Source organism: Rattus norvegicus, chromosome 1 (genome assembly GCF_021556685.1).
Source record: "Rattus norvegicus strain SHRSP/BbbUtx chromosome 1, alternate assembly SHRSP_T2T, whole genome shotgun sequence".
Classification (NCBI taxonomy): Eukaryota; Metazoa; Chordata; class Mammalia; order Rodentia; family Muridae; genus Rattus; species Rattus norvegicus.
This window is the reverse complement of record NC_141534.1, coordinates 49916086-49932013: the sequence shown is the minus strand read 5'-3', so window position 1 is coordinate 49932013 and position 15928 is coordinate 49916086. Positions and strand designations below refer to the sequence as shown.

The 15928-nt window shown below is 48.5% G+C and overlaps 2 long non-coding RNA genes across 4 annotated transcripts; both read right to left on the bottom strand.

The window, feature by feature from the left end:
• Positions 1-728: 728 nt before the first annotated feature.
• Positions 729-5363, bottom strand: LOC148006957 (uncharacterized). Of its 2 annotated transcripts, XR_015649371.1 has the most exons (4): positions 5266-5363; positions 4797-4979; positions 4532-4661; positions 729-1598 (listed from the first exon to the last, which is right to left on the bottom strand). It is a non-coding gene; the product is annotated as an uncharacterized LOC148006957 (long non-coding RNA). The 2 variants fall into 2 exon arrangements; XR_015649370.1 differs by lacking the exon at positions 5266-5363 and having other exon boundaries at positions 4797-5072.
• A 5379-nt stretch (positions 5364-10742) lies between these two features.
• LOC148006956 (uncharacterized) lies at positions 10743-15378 on the bottom strand. 2 transcript variants are annotated; one of them, XR_015649369.1, is made up of 4 exons: positions 15281-15378; positions 14812-14994; positions 14547-14676; positions 10743-11612 (listed from the first exon to the last, which is right to left on the bottom strand). It is a non-coding gene; the product is annotated as an uncharacterized LOC148006956 (long non-coding RNA). The 2 variants fall into 2 exon arrangements; XR_015649368.1 differs by lacking the exon at positions 15281-15378 and having other exon boundaries at positions 14812-15087.
• Between the last annotated feature and the right edge of the window lie 550 nt (positions 15379-15928).

Here is a 15928-nt window from a genome sequence, read left to right as displayed (position 1 = left end):
GCTCTTCTAGGGACCCAGGTTTGGTTCCCTCACACTCACATGGAGGCTCCTAATACAGACCACAACTCCAGACCCAGGGGATCCGACACCTCCACTGACACACAGGGGATCGCAACATCTATGCAAACACAACACCTATGCACAGAAAATATGATGTAAAACAGCTGACATGGGGCTGACGAGATGGCTCAGTAGGTAAAGTGCAAATGTTCTGAGGTCAGCCCAAAACCAACTAAAACAACAGCAGCAGCAACAAAAAGAACAGCATAGAGCATGGTGGTGCACCTATGACCACACTGCTGAAGGCTGGGAAGGGCAGACCTCTGGAGCCTGAGAAACTGCCTGTAACTCCATGTGCAGGAGACTAAAACCCTCTTTTGGCCTTCACAGGCATCCTTACAAATATGTGCATACACATACTGCACGCACATTTGCTCATGTGCGCACACACACACACACACACGAACACGCAGGGACACGCACACACACATACACAAGAACACACACACACACACACACACACACACACACACACACACTAAAGAAATAAATAAAAATGGGCAGTGACAGATGGATCTCCGTCAATTCTAGTTCAACATGGCGAGTTCCAGGACCGCCAAGGCTGTTCACTAAGATCCCATCTTCACAAAGAAACAATAATATCTGAAAAACAAAGGCCCCTCTGAACCAAACCAAACCACTGCTCGCTGACTGACACAGAAACATCATTTTTAAACGGATACTTTTTACTCCTTGTCTCTAAAGTCTCATGTTAATATCATAATACAAAATACCGTGACACTGTAAAAGTTCAAGGTCAATAAAAGTTGTAATGTGTTGGAAGTCTAAAGTCTCTTTAACGGTCCAAAGCCACTTAACAGTGGGTGTCTATGAGATAAAAATAAAAAGCAAATTTTATACTTAAATATTCTTGCTGGGTAGGGTGGCACAGGCCTTTAATCCCAGCAGAAAGAGACAGGAGGATTTCTGTGAATTCTGAGACTACAAGGGCCGTGTAAAGAGATTCTGTGTCAAAAAAACAATATTCTTTTTAAAAGTATTCTTATCCCAAGAGAAAGAACTTGGGCATTAAAAAATAATACTAAAATGAATTCACACTTAAGCAAAACTCAAAATCCAGCAGTACAAATTAAAAGTGGATAGTTTAGGGCCAGACAGCCTTCTGGTACACAAAATCCTTGGGCGGTCCACAGCCCTGCCATTCACTGCACACGATTTTCTGCTTCCTTCAGACATTTGCGAATCTGCAGCTCCCATCGATGGTCATCCTACAGTCCCGGCATCTCCAATATCCTGGAGCCTCCATACCACCTGAGGCTTCCCCTTCAGCCTCTCAAGCCGTTCTGCGAAGACCCTGACCCTGCGACCAGGTGCCAAGCCTCGAGTGCTCTCCTTGATTCCCTTCAAAACTAGAACCAGATGACCCTCATAGATTGCCAATTTGGTTTGCAGCACAAGATGTGGCCTGGCCTCAGCTTTGTGACGTCTCTAGGCAGCCTTTCTTATTGTCCTAATGAACCGCAGAAAGTTTCATCTCTCAGTGGAGCAGTTAATGAAGCTGACTCTTCAGCCCCATCCTAAACAGCAAACAGAATCTCAGTCAGAATATCACAGGGGAACCCCAGGCCCAATTCATGGTAAACTCCTTCACCCCTCTCTGAAATCCCAGAAATCAGGCACCCACAGTCCACGGTTCCTATAGTATCACTGTTTTCCAAGCTTCCACTAAAATGGCCCTGGACGTGCTGTAATAGCAAGGTGTTTCCCAGCCTAAGGTCCCAAATTCTCTCACATTTCTCCTAGAACGACGTGGTCAGCTTTTGCATAGCAACAAACCTGTTCCTGATACCAACTTCTGTTCCAGTCAACAAGCTCTCTGATGCAGTGATAATGTGCCTGAAGGATTTAGGGAAGAAAATGCTTATGGGCTTTATGTATCTGACTGTAGTCGTTATTTTTTAATCCATCTCTGTTTTTGCTAGGGTTTCTATTGCTGTGGTGAGACACCATGACCAAAAACAACCAAGTTGGGGAGGAAAGGGCTTGTTTGGCTTACACTTCCACTTGGCTGTACATCACCAAGGGAGTCAGGACAGGAACTCACACACGGACTGCGGTTAGCGTCCTCTGAGTTTCCTTGTTCCTTTAGTAGCTGGAGATGGTAAGATCCACATAGCCTGGGGTTAAGGGACGCAATGAGAGGAAAGTGCCTGGCAAGATGCTTTATAAGACTGTAAAGGGCACACTTAACAGGTCTTCAGTGAACACTCTCACGTCCTGTCATGACTACGTGAGCAGTTCCACAGAAGCCAGTGAGATGTGGAAAAAGTAACAGAGTGACACCAGGTTTGATGGTGAATGTCCACAATCCCAGCACTTGGGCAGCAGAGGCAGAGCACTGAGAGCTTAAAAGGCTATCATCCACGTTACTCATTAACCTTCGATTCTACGTCAACAACAACAACAACAAAATCCGATGCTGGAGAGACAATTCCCTGGGTGAGGAAGGAGGACAGCACTGCCACTGAGCAGGTGACCTGAGTTCAGTTCCTGGGACACGTACTGTGTGTTGTTGGGGGGCGAGGGGTGGAGTGGGAAATGGGATGGTGGGAGGGGAGAACCAACTCCCACAACTTGTCCCTCAACTCCCATACATGCTTTGTAGCATCCCTCAAAATAAATAAATAGGGCTGGAGAGATGGCTCAGTGGTTAAGAGCCCTGTCTGCTCATCCAGAGGTCCTGAGTTCAATTCCCAGCAGTCACATGGTGGCTCACAACCATCTGTAGTGGAATCTGATGCCCTCTTCTGGTGAGTCTGAAGACAGCGACAGTGTACTCCCATATATAAAAGTAAATAAATCTTAAATAGATTAGGAAATGTAATTTAAATATTCTAACAAGAAAAATATCAAAAAAAACTCCAAGACTGAAAACAACTCGAGAAAATACAGGTTAACTAAGAACTCACCTTCTCAAAATCAGCAATGATCCAAAACACAAAACTTCTTTTTCTCACAGGGGTGGGGATTAAACTCAAGCTTTGTGCGTGCTGAGAAAGCTCTCTACAGTGTCACCGCCAGCCTCTCTCTCCCTCCTCTGTCCTTTTCTTTTCTTCTATAACAAAGAGGCTGGCTAGCTCAGGCTGGCCTCAATCTCATAAAGCTCACTTCTCAGACTGCAGAGTGCTGCTGGGGTTACAGCCATGGACCTCCACTCTGGGAGATATGGAACTTTCTGGATGCTAAAATGATGCCACTGTGGACCTCCTGTGTCAGATATTATTCAAAGTGCAGATGTGTAACAAGGTTAGGTGAATGTTAAAGACTGCCTAGCCCCTTCACATGAGACAGTCACGACTTATTTCATGTACAAAATCATACATATTTTGTATCATGTTCAGCCTACATATGTAAGGTGAAATTTACTAAATGAAATTTCTGTACAGAACTGGGTTCCAGCCAATTAATGCATCATATATATATATCAGTATATGTACATATATATATTATTTCAATTATATCCAATCAACATATACTTAAGATTTAATATATTGAAATAAAAGTATGTTGGGGGTGATAAATTCTGAAATAAGAACCTTTCCAAATATAGAACATTCAGAGGCTTGAAGAGTTGGTCAGTGGTTAGGAGCGCTGGCTGCTCTTGGGGTTTGATTCCCAGCACCCGCACAGCAGCTCACAACAACAACCATCTGTAACTCCAGTTCCAGGAAACCCAATGTCCTCTCCAGCTTTTGCCAGCACCAGGCAGGCAAGTGGTAAATGCAAGACATATGTGCGGGCAAAACACCCATCTAAAACATACAGGATGTCCAACTGACACGCATACAAATGGCACAGAAGAAGAGCAGAAGTTGGTATTGAATGTTAACAACTTTCTCTACAGTTGATTCAAATGTGAGCTGAGAGAGCACAGGGCAGGGCAAGAGAGTGAACTCATGACCACATGCACGCTAACCACACACTTCACCCCTGAGCTACACACCCAGGTTCAAATCGATTATCAACAGGAACTGACCACAGTAGTCACTGGTCCACAAACCCAGCAGGAATCAGAGGTAAGATGAAGCATTCTTCCTCCAGAGAGTCCCCCAGGAGTGAGGGACAGCCTATCTCATGACAAGTGGACAAGGGCTCTGCTGCAGCCTCACTTGCAGCTCTGGCACAGTGTCAGGCCCACACACTTTTCTTGACTGTGTGACATTTTAGGGGTATGTGGAGAATTATGCATACCTTTCTGTGCATCAGCCTGGCCCTGCTCCTAACAATGCAGAGGCAGTCACACCCCTGGTCTAAAATCACTCAGGGAAAACGTTCATAAGGAAGCTTTGACTTCAGCTACAGGAAGGAGGAGGGACAGAAAGAATCCTAGCAGAGAGAACTCCAAAGCAATGTGTGGTGGTGGTGGTGGTGGTGGTGATAGGGTGTGGGAGAGCCAATAAATGTTCTGTTTCTAATGAAGCTGACCTTTCCTGGTCTATTGAAGAGTTACCTGCGGTCAAAACGTGTCCGCCTCAAACACCTCTTCAGTAGCCACCTTGGCCCTCTGCAGAACTTCTTTGATGACAGTTGTCCCCAGGTCGTGGACAGGCACGGTGGACAGGGCACCACTGAAGGAACCTCTAATGGAATGAGGAAGAGGGAAGGCATCCTGAGGAGCACGGAGCGGGTGGATGGGACCAGATGCAGTGTGGACTTTAAATCAGCGCTTTGCCAAGCCCACGGCTTCCCAGAGCCCGAGGTCAGACCACCAATACCTGCCACCACACGGTCAGAGATGAACAATCATGAATGCACGCGGGCAGTTGGCCGGGTTCTCTGCGCACCTGTAGGGTGCCTCCGGGACACTGACCAATGGAGGAACGAGCCGCCGAGACGGTGACCTCCGGGTCGGAACTTCTGTTCATCCTGCTACTCCACACGCGTCAGCACAGCTCTGGCTGCAGTTGAAGCAAACTTTGCAGAGTTGGAGCTGAGCAGGAGAGGAGCCTAAGGCCTCCCCTACCTGGCCCAGCAAGGCCCTGCCCGCCCCTGCCCGCCCCGCTCCGCCCCTGCCCGCCCCGCTCCGCCCCTACCCGCCCCGCTCCGCCCCTGCCCGCCCCGCTCGGTCCCTCCCTGGCCCTCCCCACCCCTCCCCGCCCCTCTTCAACATTCCTGGCCCCTGCCAGCCCAAGCCCGCCCCTGCTGGCCCCTGCCTGCTCCCTGCTCGCCCCTTCCAGTCCTTGCCTGCACCACCTGGCTACTCCTGGCCACTCCCCGCCCCTGCCCGCCCCTGGCCACCCCTGCCTGGCCCTCCCTGCCACTCCCTGCTACTCCTCGCCACTGGTTGGCCCTGCCAGCCACTGCCCTCCCCTTCCGTCCGTCCCCACTCCTCCCTGCTCCACTCCTCCAAGCTCCCTGCTTAGCAGCTCCCAGGACTCCCATTCTTCCTAAGGAGACCAAGGCTGTGAACAGGGCCACAGTCCACAGTCTTGGGGGCAGGGGGAACGCGGGGTCTTAGGATGTGGCATATGTAGTTTCCAGGTCTGGAGTGGGGTAGGGTCCTGGACTTTCCGGATGTGTAGATTACAAATGGCAGGATCAGCGCGCAGAAGGCTGAGGTGTTGGGAGGAGACACAGGCTGTGGACTTTGAACGCTTCCTTGCAACACACCTGGACTCTTTCTTTGGACCCCCTCGTCGTCTGTTTTGGTGTATTTTCGAAGCAGAGAGGATGACTAAAAGTGTACCTCAGAGTTAGCCGGGACTGGAATGCCCTGGCTAGAATTCCTGAACATGTCACAAGCCATGAGGAGCAGGATGCAGTCTCTGTCAGTTCTCAGGGACTTTGAGATTCCTGCAGGGTGCCGGGGCACTGTCAGGGGACAACCCTGGGGAACTTGGGTGGAAGGAGATCTGAAGACCGTGTCCATGAAAAGACACTGAGGGCTACGTATCGCTGCTGTGTAAAACACCTGCGGCCAAAGTCACACCTTGTCTGCACTTCTAATTACCTCTACCTTGCTAGAGATGGGTCCTCCCACAAACGGTTCACGTGATCCACAGGATGTGGGCAAGCAAAAAGTTATTTCTGCAGAGGGCACACAACTACAATAAAGACTACTGGCTGTGGTGACGCTGGGCTTCTTGCCCCAGAGCTTGGCAACACGCAGACACACACACACACACACACACACACACACACACACACACACACACACATCCATGTGTATATATACATGCCTTTATATTATTTTTCCCAAAGGGAAAAAACTTACCAAATTTTTTCATGTATATCAATATTTCGGGTTTTTCTTTGAATGCATGTATGTATGTGCACCATGTGTGTTCCTAGCTCCCCAGGTAGGTCAGACAAAGGCACTGGATCCTTGGAATGAAGTTAGGGTGGTTTTGAGTCACCATGTGGAGGCTGGGAACTAACTTAGGTCACAATAATTGATTTTTTTTCTCTTCCTCTCTCTCTCTCTCTCTCTCTCTCTCTCTCTCTCTCTCTCTCTCTCTCCCTCCCTCCCTCCCTCCCTCCCTCCCTCCCTGTCAACCATGACTTCATAATGTAACCCTTAGCTGACCTATATATAAGTCACTATGTAGGTCAGGTTGGCCTGGAATTTAAGAGACCCACTTGCTTCTATTCCTTGAATGCTGGGATTAAAGCTGGGCACCACCATGACAGGCTTTAGCCTTACACTGTCATTACAAAATTGCCTAACTCCAGGCAAAGTGCAAGTGTAACTTTAGAAAGCAGATGAAACCTTGGGCACATACTATATCTAAGAAAAAACGCTGACCAAGAAGGGCTTTTTGCCAGGTGAGTTCTTTTCTAATTAAAGAGGAAACATCTTTGGTCACATTTGTCTTGTAATGTTCCATTTACATCTTCCTTTTGCAGACTCCCTCTGGCTATTCTCCCCACACCCCACTCCCTCCCTCACAGGCAGGCTGTAGGACTCCAGGGTTCTGAAAGGACAGCCATTCTGCTTTGCTTCTGCAGCTTCCTGCCTTTCCACTTCCTCTCTCTGGCCACTCCTCAGTCCCCCTTGTGGGCTTACTCTGTCCCTTACCCAATTCTGCAGCAGCTCCCAGGGAAACATCATTCCACCCCATCCCTTCAGTAACCACCCATCATGCTGACAACTCTGAAATCCTTTTACTCAACCTGCTTGTCTATGAGCAGGCTCATCCTCTCTATTTAAACTTCCTAGGACTGGAGTTCAATTCCCAGCACCCAGCACTGGCTTACAACCGCCTGTAATCTCTGGCTCCAGGAGCAGCCATTACCCTGGCTTTGTCAGGCACCTTTTCACATGGAGCCTACCCCACCATTTAAATAAAAACGGGGCTGAGAGATTCCTCAGTAGTTGAGTACTAGTTTGTTGGGCCCTACCCTGTGTGGTGTTTCCCTCCCCCCTCGCTGAGCCTTTTAGCCTGCTATAGCAAGAAGTTGTTCACAGCCTTGGGAGCTGCTCTTAGCCCCTGATTTGGGGCTGGGATTTCCATGGCCCCCTTCTTCCCCACCGAGCCTTCCAGCTTGTTGTCTAAGAAGTTGTTTATGCCCCTGATTGGGCCTGGGACTTTCCACCACACCGACTTTTCCTGTTTTCCTGGTTAGGGATTTGCACCTGCCTTGTTGTTTTCCATGGCTTTTGCCTCTGGTATATAAGGAGATCTCAGTAAAGCGTTTGTGGCACTCTCTGAAAACGGGTGACCCGTGTTATGTGTTTCCTTTCAACCCGCAGAACTACGCCCGATATTCACACACTGGCGGCTCAGGCACCTACACTAGTTGTTCTTGTAGAGGACCTGGGTTCAGTCCTAGCACCCACATGGTGGCTCACAAGTCTGTTCCAGGGAATTTCCAATTGCATTGTTGCCAATGTGCATATACTAACAGTGGAACACATCTGCTTATTTCTGTTAAATATTTGTAAAACTGTATTGCATGTTCCTGAGGTAGAGGCACATGTTCCTGATGTGTAGCCCTGGCCCTCCAGGGACTGACAAGACTTCTTTTCATTAACTACATGCTATGCAGTGACACATCTGTCTATGCAGGTTTGTGCACACTGTGTTGTCTGTAGTCCTGTTAGGGATGCCCCTGTTCTGACTCCAGATGCTGGGACATTACTTGGGTAGGAACTTTCTACTCCCTGATGCTCTTAGGGGATTGCTGATGTGTATTTGTCCTGTCACCCGACCAGTCATTCATATGTGATACATGGCTTCAATAACTGACTTCTGCAATGTCTCTCTTATAGTTTGCTTATGATTTCCACAGCACATGTGACTACCCCCTTGCAGGTTCATCTGAGTAACATACGGCTTATCAGAAATGATCCCAAAGTGACTTCTCAGTAACATGCTGCACACTAAGGCTTCTCTGTTGAAGCTGGCTGTCCTTACCACATCCTAAGCTCTGGCTTTGTTTCTCTTTTCATGATCAAACTCACTGATGAGAAGCAGTGCAAGGGAGGGAAGAGTTTATTTGGCTTTCAATTCCAGTCACAGTTCATCATTTTGGGGAAGCCAAGGTAGACGTTTGAAGCAAGTACTGTCGCTCTGGTCAAGCGGAGAAACAAATGCAGGGAAGGTGCTTGCTGCTCACTTTCCAACACCCAGAGGCACACTGGTTGGGACGGGCAATCTTCTGACTAGAATAGCTAGAATACCTACCCCACCACCTCAGCTTAGAAGAGGTCACTGAATCCAATTTCCACTACAGGATTGGTCTTGGTTTGATCAATGGGAAACCACAAGACAACAAGCAAGCAGGGGTGTTTGAGCGAAGAGCCTGAAGTTCAAACCAGAAGCCACATCCCCATTCCTTGAATGGATCATTTCAGGACCCTGCATAAGGGCGCATGCGTTTAATTCAAGTACTCAGGCAGCACAGAAAGGTGGATCTCTGGGAGTTCAAAGCCAACCTCATCTACAAAACGATTTTCAGGCTATATGATGACACCCTGACTCAAAAACAAACAAACAAACAAACAAAGCAATGGTCAGAGAAAACTATACCCAGAAAGCAAAGACAATAAACATGGAAATAATGAAACTGTCGTTCACTCTGGAGCCCTTGATGACTGACTGGATTTCCCTGTTTTATAACAGTGTCAAGTGCAGTGTCTCAACGTCTTAGCCTTGGGTGTCTCACACTAAAGTACAGCAAGCTGTCGACCTGGGTTCCTGTCCTCAGGTTGGTCCTCTGGTCTCACATTCTGTTTAGTGTTTTAATGAGAACTGTATCAAATAGTAACAAAATAGTAACAAAATTATGCTGCAGTTGCTGGAGACATGGTTCACTGTTAACAACACTTGATGCTCTATCATGAGGACCAAACCTCAGATCCCATGCTCACCTGTAACTCAGGCCTATGTTATCACACACCCTCTTGTGGCCTCCATGGGTACAAATGTGTGTGTGTGTGTGCACACAGACACAATGTTAATTTAAATGAAGAAAATATGTACATAATATACTCCTCAAAGACACACCTCTTGTAGGAAACTGCCTCTGTGAGGCTGGGTGTTCCATGGTGGCCTGTGGCTCTAAGGCAGCCTGTACAGTGATTCCTCAGCAGGACCACTGTCAGTATGGAGGGCTCCTTCATGTGCCCTGCAACACAGTTCCCTCAGTGAACTGATTCCATTCAAAAGGTGGCTGATGTTCTCTAGGCAGATGTGGGGACACACACAACACGCGTGCTTGTGCATGCACACGTGAGCGCAAACACACACACACACACAAACACACAACCCTACCTATAATAGCAACACTTTAGAAGCTCAGGTAGGGAAGTTTTCTACACTAAGGCTAGCCTGGGCTATAGAGCAACCCTCAGCCTCAAAACCAAAAGAATGCATGCTAAAAGTCCCTTAGGTCTCACTGTTCCACTGTTCTGAGCAGTTAGTACAGCAAACTGGATCTGACTTAGAAGGATCTGGAAGCTGCAGAGATGGCAGGCAGCACTAGCTGCTCTTCTAGGGACCCAGGTTTGGTTCCCTCACACTCACATGGAGGCTCCTAATACAGACCACAACTCCAGAGCCAGGGGATCCGACACCTCCACTGACACACAGGGGATCGCAACATCTATGCAAACACAACACCTATGCACAGAAAATATGATGTAAAACAGCTGACATGGGGCTGACGAGATGGCTCAGTAGGTAAAGTGCAAATGTTCTGAGGTCAGCCCAAAACCAACTAAAACAACAGCAGCAGCAACAAAAAGAACAGCACAGAGCATGGTGGTGCACCTATGACCACACTGCTGAAGGCTGGGAAGGGCAGACCTCTGGAGCCTGAGAAACTGCCTGTAACTCCATGTGCAGGAGACTAAAACCCTCTTTTGGCCTTCACAGGCATCCTTACAAATATGTGCATACACATACTGCACGCACATTTGCTCATGTGCGCACACACACACACACACACGAACACGCAGGGACACGCACACACACATACACAAGAACACACACACACACACACACACACACACACACACACACACACACTAAAGAAATAAATAAAAATGGGCAGTGACAGATGGATCTCCGTCAATTCTAGTTCAACATGGCGAGTTCCAGGACCGCCAAGGCTGTTCACTAAGATCCCATCTTCACAAAGAAACAATAATATCTGAAAAACAAAGGCCCCTCTGAACCAAACCAAACCACTGCTCGCTGACTGACACAGAAACATCATTTTTAAACGGATACTTTTTACTCCTTGTCTCTAAAGTCTCATGTTAATATCATAATACAAAATACCGTGACACTGTAAAAGTTCAAGGTCAATAAAAGTTGTAATGTGTTGGAAGTCTAAAGTCTCTTTAACGGTCCAAAGCCACTTAACAGTGGGTGTCTATGAGATAAAAATAAAAAGCAAATTTTATACTTAAATATTCTTGCTGGGTAGGGTGGCACAGGCCTTTAATCCCAGCAGAAAGAGACAGGAGGATTTCTGTGAATTCTGAGACTACAAGGGCCGTGTAAAGAGATTCTGTGTCAAAAAAACAATATTCTTTTTAAAAGTATTCTTATCCCAAGAGAAAGAACTTGGGCATTAAAAAATAATACTAAAATGAATTCACACTTAAGCAAAACTCAAAATCCAGCAGTACAAATTAAAAGTGGATAGTTTAGGGCCAGACAGCCTTCTGGTACACAAAATCCTTGGGCGGTCCACAGCCCTGCCATTCACTGCACACGATTTTCTGCTTCCTTCAGACATTTGCGAATCTGCAGCTCCCATCGATGGTCATCCTACAGTCCCGGCATCTCCAATATCCTGGAGCCTCCATACCACCTGAGGCTTCCCCTTCAGCCTCTCAAGCCGTTCTGCGAAGACCCTGACCCTGCGACCAGGTGCCAAGCCTCGAGTGCTCTCCTTGATTCCCTTCAAAACTAGAACCAGATGACCCTCATAGATTGCCAATTTGGTTTGCAGCACAAGATGTGGCCTGGCCTCAGCTTTGTGACGTCTCTAGGCAGCCTTTCTTATTGTCCTAATGAACCGCAGAAAGTTTCATCTCTCAGTGGAGCAGTTAATGAAGCTGACTCTTCAGCCCCATCCTAAACAGCAAACAGAATCTCAGTCAGAATATCACAGGGGAACCCCAGGCCCAATTCATGGTAAACTCCTTCACCCCTCTCTGAAATCCCAGAAATCAGGCACCCACAGTCCACGGTTCCTATAGTATCACTGTTTTCCAAGCTTCCACTAAAATGGCCCTGGACGTGCTGTAATAGCAAGGTGTTTCCCAGCCTAAGGTCCCAAATTCTCTCACATTTCTCCTAGAACGACGTGGTCAGCTTTTGCATAGCAACAAACCTGTTCCTGATACCAACTTCTGTTCCAGTCAACAAGCTCTCTGATGCAGTGATAATGTGCCTGAAGGATTTAGGGAAGAAAATGCTTATGGGCTTTATGTATCTGACTGTAGTCGTTATTTTTTAATCCATCTCTGTTTTTGCTAGGGTTTCTATTGCTGTGGTGAGACACCATGACCAAAAACAACCAAGTTGGGGAGGAAAGGGCTTGTTTGGCTTACACTTCCACTTGGCTGTACATCACCAAGGGAGTCAGGACAGGAACTCACACACGGACTGCGGTTAGCGTCCTCTGAGTTTCCTTGTTCCTTTAGTAGCTGGAGATGGTAAGATCCACATAGCCTGGGGTTAAGGGACGCAATGAGAGGAAAGTGCCTGGCAAGATGCTTTATAAGACTGTAAAGGGCACACTTAACAGGTCTTCAGTGAACACTCTCACGTCCTGTCATGACTACGTGAGCAGTTCCACAGAAGCCAGTGAGATGTGGAAAAAGTAACAGAGTGACACCAGGTTTGATGGTGAATGTCCACAATCCCAGCACTTGGGCAGCAGAGGCAGAGCACTGAGAGCTTAAAAGGCTATCATCCACGTTACTCATTAACCTTCGATTCTACGTCAACAACAACAACAACAAAATCCGATGCTGGAGAGACAATTCCCTGGGTGAGGAAGGAGGACGGCACTGCCACTGAGCAGGTGACCTGAGTTCAGTTCCTGGGACACGTACTGTGTGTTGTTGGGGGGCGAGGGGTGGAGTGGGAAATGGGATGGTGGGAGGGGAGAACCAACTCCCACAACTTGTCCCTCAACTCCCATACATGCTTTGTAGCATCCCTCAAAATAAATAAATAGGGCTGGAGAGATGGCTCAGTGGTTAAGAGCCCTGTCTGCTCATCCAGAGGTCCTGAGTTCAATTCCCAGCAGTCACATGGTGGCTCACAACCATCTGTAGTGGAATCTGATGCCCTCTTCTGGTGAGTCTGAAGACAGCGACAGTGTACTCCCATATATAAAAGTAAATAAATCTTAAATAGATTAGGAAATGTAATTTAAATATTCTAACAAGAAAAATATCAAAAAAAAACTCCAAGACTGAAAACAACTCGAGAAAATACAGGTTAACTAAGAACTCACCTTCTCAAAATCAGCAATGATCCAAAACACAAAACTTCTTTTTCTCACAGGGGTGGGGATTAAACTCAAGCTTTGTGCGTGCTGAGAAAGCTCTCTACAGTGTCACCGCCAGCCTCTCTCTCCCTCCTCTGTCCTTTTCTTTTCTTCTATAACAAAGAGGCTGGCTAGCTCAGGCTGGCCTCAATCTCATAAAGCTCACTTCTCAGACTGCAGAGTGCTGCTGGGGTTACAGCCATGGACCTCCACTCTGGGAGATATGGAACTTTCTGGATGCTAAAATGATGCCACTGTGGACCTCCTGTGTCAGATATTATTCAAAGTGCAGATGTGTAACAAGGTTAGGTGAATGTTAAAGACTGCCTAGCCCCTTCACATGAGACAGACACGACTTATTTCATGTACAAAATCATACATATTTTGTATCATGTTCAGCCTACATATGTAAGGTGAAATTTACTAAATGAAATTTCTGTACAGAACTGGGTTCCAGCCAATTAATGCATCATATATATATATCAGTATATGTACATATATATATTATTTCAATTATATCCAGTCAACATATACTTAAGATTTAATATATTGAAATAAAAGTATGTTGGGGGTGATAAATTCTGAAATAAGAACCTTTCCAAATATAGAACATTCAGAGGCTTGAAGAGTTGGTCAGTGGTTAGGAGCGCTGGCTGCTCTTGGGGTTTGATTCCCAGCACCCGCACAGCAGCTCACAACAACAACCATCTGTAACTCCAGTTCCAGGAAACCCAATGTCCTCTCCAGCTTTTGCCAGCACCAGGCAGGCAAGTGGTAAATGCAAGACATATGTGCGGGCAAAACACCCATCTAAAACATACAGGATGTCCAACTGACACGCATACAAATGGCACAGAAGAAGAGCAGAAGTTGGTATTGAATGTTAACAACTTTCTCTACAGTTGATTCAAATGTGAGCTGAGAGAGCACAGGGCAGGGCAAGAGAGTGAACTCATGACCACATGCACGCTAACCACACACTTCACCCCTGAGCTACACACCCAGGTTCAAATCGATTATCAACAGGAACTGACCACAGTAGTCACTGGTCCACAAACCCAGCAGGAATCAGAGGTAAGATGAAGCATTCTTCCTCCAGAGAGTCCCCCAGGAGTGAGGGACAGCCTATCTCATGACAAGTGGACAAGGGCTCTGCTGCAGCCTCACTTGCAGCTCTGGCACAGTGTCAGGCCCACACACTTTTCTTGACTGTGTGACATTTTAGGGGTATGTGGAGAATTATGCATACCTTTCTGTGCATCAGCCTGGCCCTGCTCCTAACAATGCAGAGGCAGTCACACCCCTGGTCTAAAATCACTCAGGGAAAACGTTCATAAGGAAGCTTTGACTTCAGCTACAGGAAGGAGGAGGGACAGAAAGAATCCTAGCAGAGAGAACTCCAAAGCAATGTGTGGTGGTGGTGGTGGTGGTGGTGATAGGGTGTGGGAGAGCCAATAAATGTTCTGTTTCTAATGAAGCTGACCTTTCCTGGTCTATTGAAGAGTTACCTGCGGTCAAAACGTGTCCGCCTCAAACACCTCTTCAGTAGCCACCTTGGCCCTCTGCAGAACTTCTTTGATGACAGTTGTCCCCAGGTCGTGGACAGGCACGGTGGACAGGGCACCACTGAAGGAACCTCTAATGGAATGAGGAAGAGGGAAGGCATCCTGAGGAGCACGGAGCGGGTGGATGGGACCAGATGCAGTGTGGACTTTAAATCAGCGCTTTGCCAAGCCCACGGCTTCCCAGAGCCCGAGGTCAGACCACCAATACCTGCCACCACACGGTCAGAGATGAACAATCATGAATGCACGCGGGCAGTTGGCCGGGTTCTCTGCGCACCTGTAGGGTGCCTCCGGGACACTGACCAATGGAGGAACGAGCCGCCGAGACGGTGACCTCCGGGTCGGAACTTCTGTTCATCCTGCTACTCCACACGCGTCAGCACAGCTCTGGCTGCAGTTGAAGCAAACTTTGCAGAGTTGGAGCTGAGCAGGAGAGGAGCCTAAGGCCTCCCCTACCTGGCCCAGCAAGGCCCTGCCCGCCCCTGCCCGCCCCGCTCCGCCCCTGCCCGCCCCGCTCCGCCCCTACCCGCCCCGCTCCGCCCCTGCCCGCCCCGCTCGGTCCCTCCCTGGCCCTCCCCACCCCTCCCCGCCCCTCTTCAACATTCCTGGCCCCTGCCAGCCCAAGCCCGCCCCTGCTGGCCCCTGCCTGCTCCCTGCTCGCCCCTTCCAGTCCTTGCCTGCACCACCTGGCTACTCCTGGCCACTCCCCGCCCCTGCCCGCCCCTGGCCACCCCTGCCTGGCCCTCCCTGCCACTCCCTGCTACTCCTCGCCACTGGTTGGCCCTGCCAGCCACTGCCCTCCCCTTCCGTCCGTCCCCACTCCTCCCTGCTCCACTCCTCCAAGCTCCCTGCTTAGCAGCTCCCAGGACTCCCATTCTTCCTAAGGAGACCAAGGCTGTGAACAGGGCCACAGTCCACAGTCTTGGGGGCAGGGGGAACGCGGGGTCTTAGGATGTGGCATATGTAGTTTCCAGGTCTGGAGTGGGGTAGGGTCCTGGACTTTCCGGATGTGTAGATTACAAATGGCAGGATCAGCGCGCAGAAGGCTGAGGTGTTGGGAGGAGACACAGGCTGTGGACTTTGAACGCTTCCTTGCAACACACCTGGACTCTTTCTTTGGACCCCCTCGTCGTCTGTTTTGGTGTATTTTCGAAGCAGAGAGGATGACTAAAAGTGTACCTCAGAGTTAGCCGGGACTGGAATGCCCTGGCTAGAATTCCTGAACATGTCACAAGCCATGAGGAGCAGGATGCAGTCTCTGTCAGTTCTCAGGGACTTTGAGATTCCTGCAGGGTGCCGGGGCACTGTCAGGGGACAACCCTGGG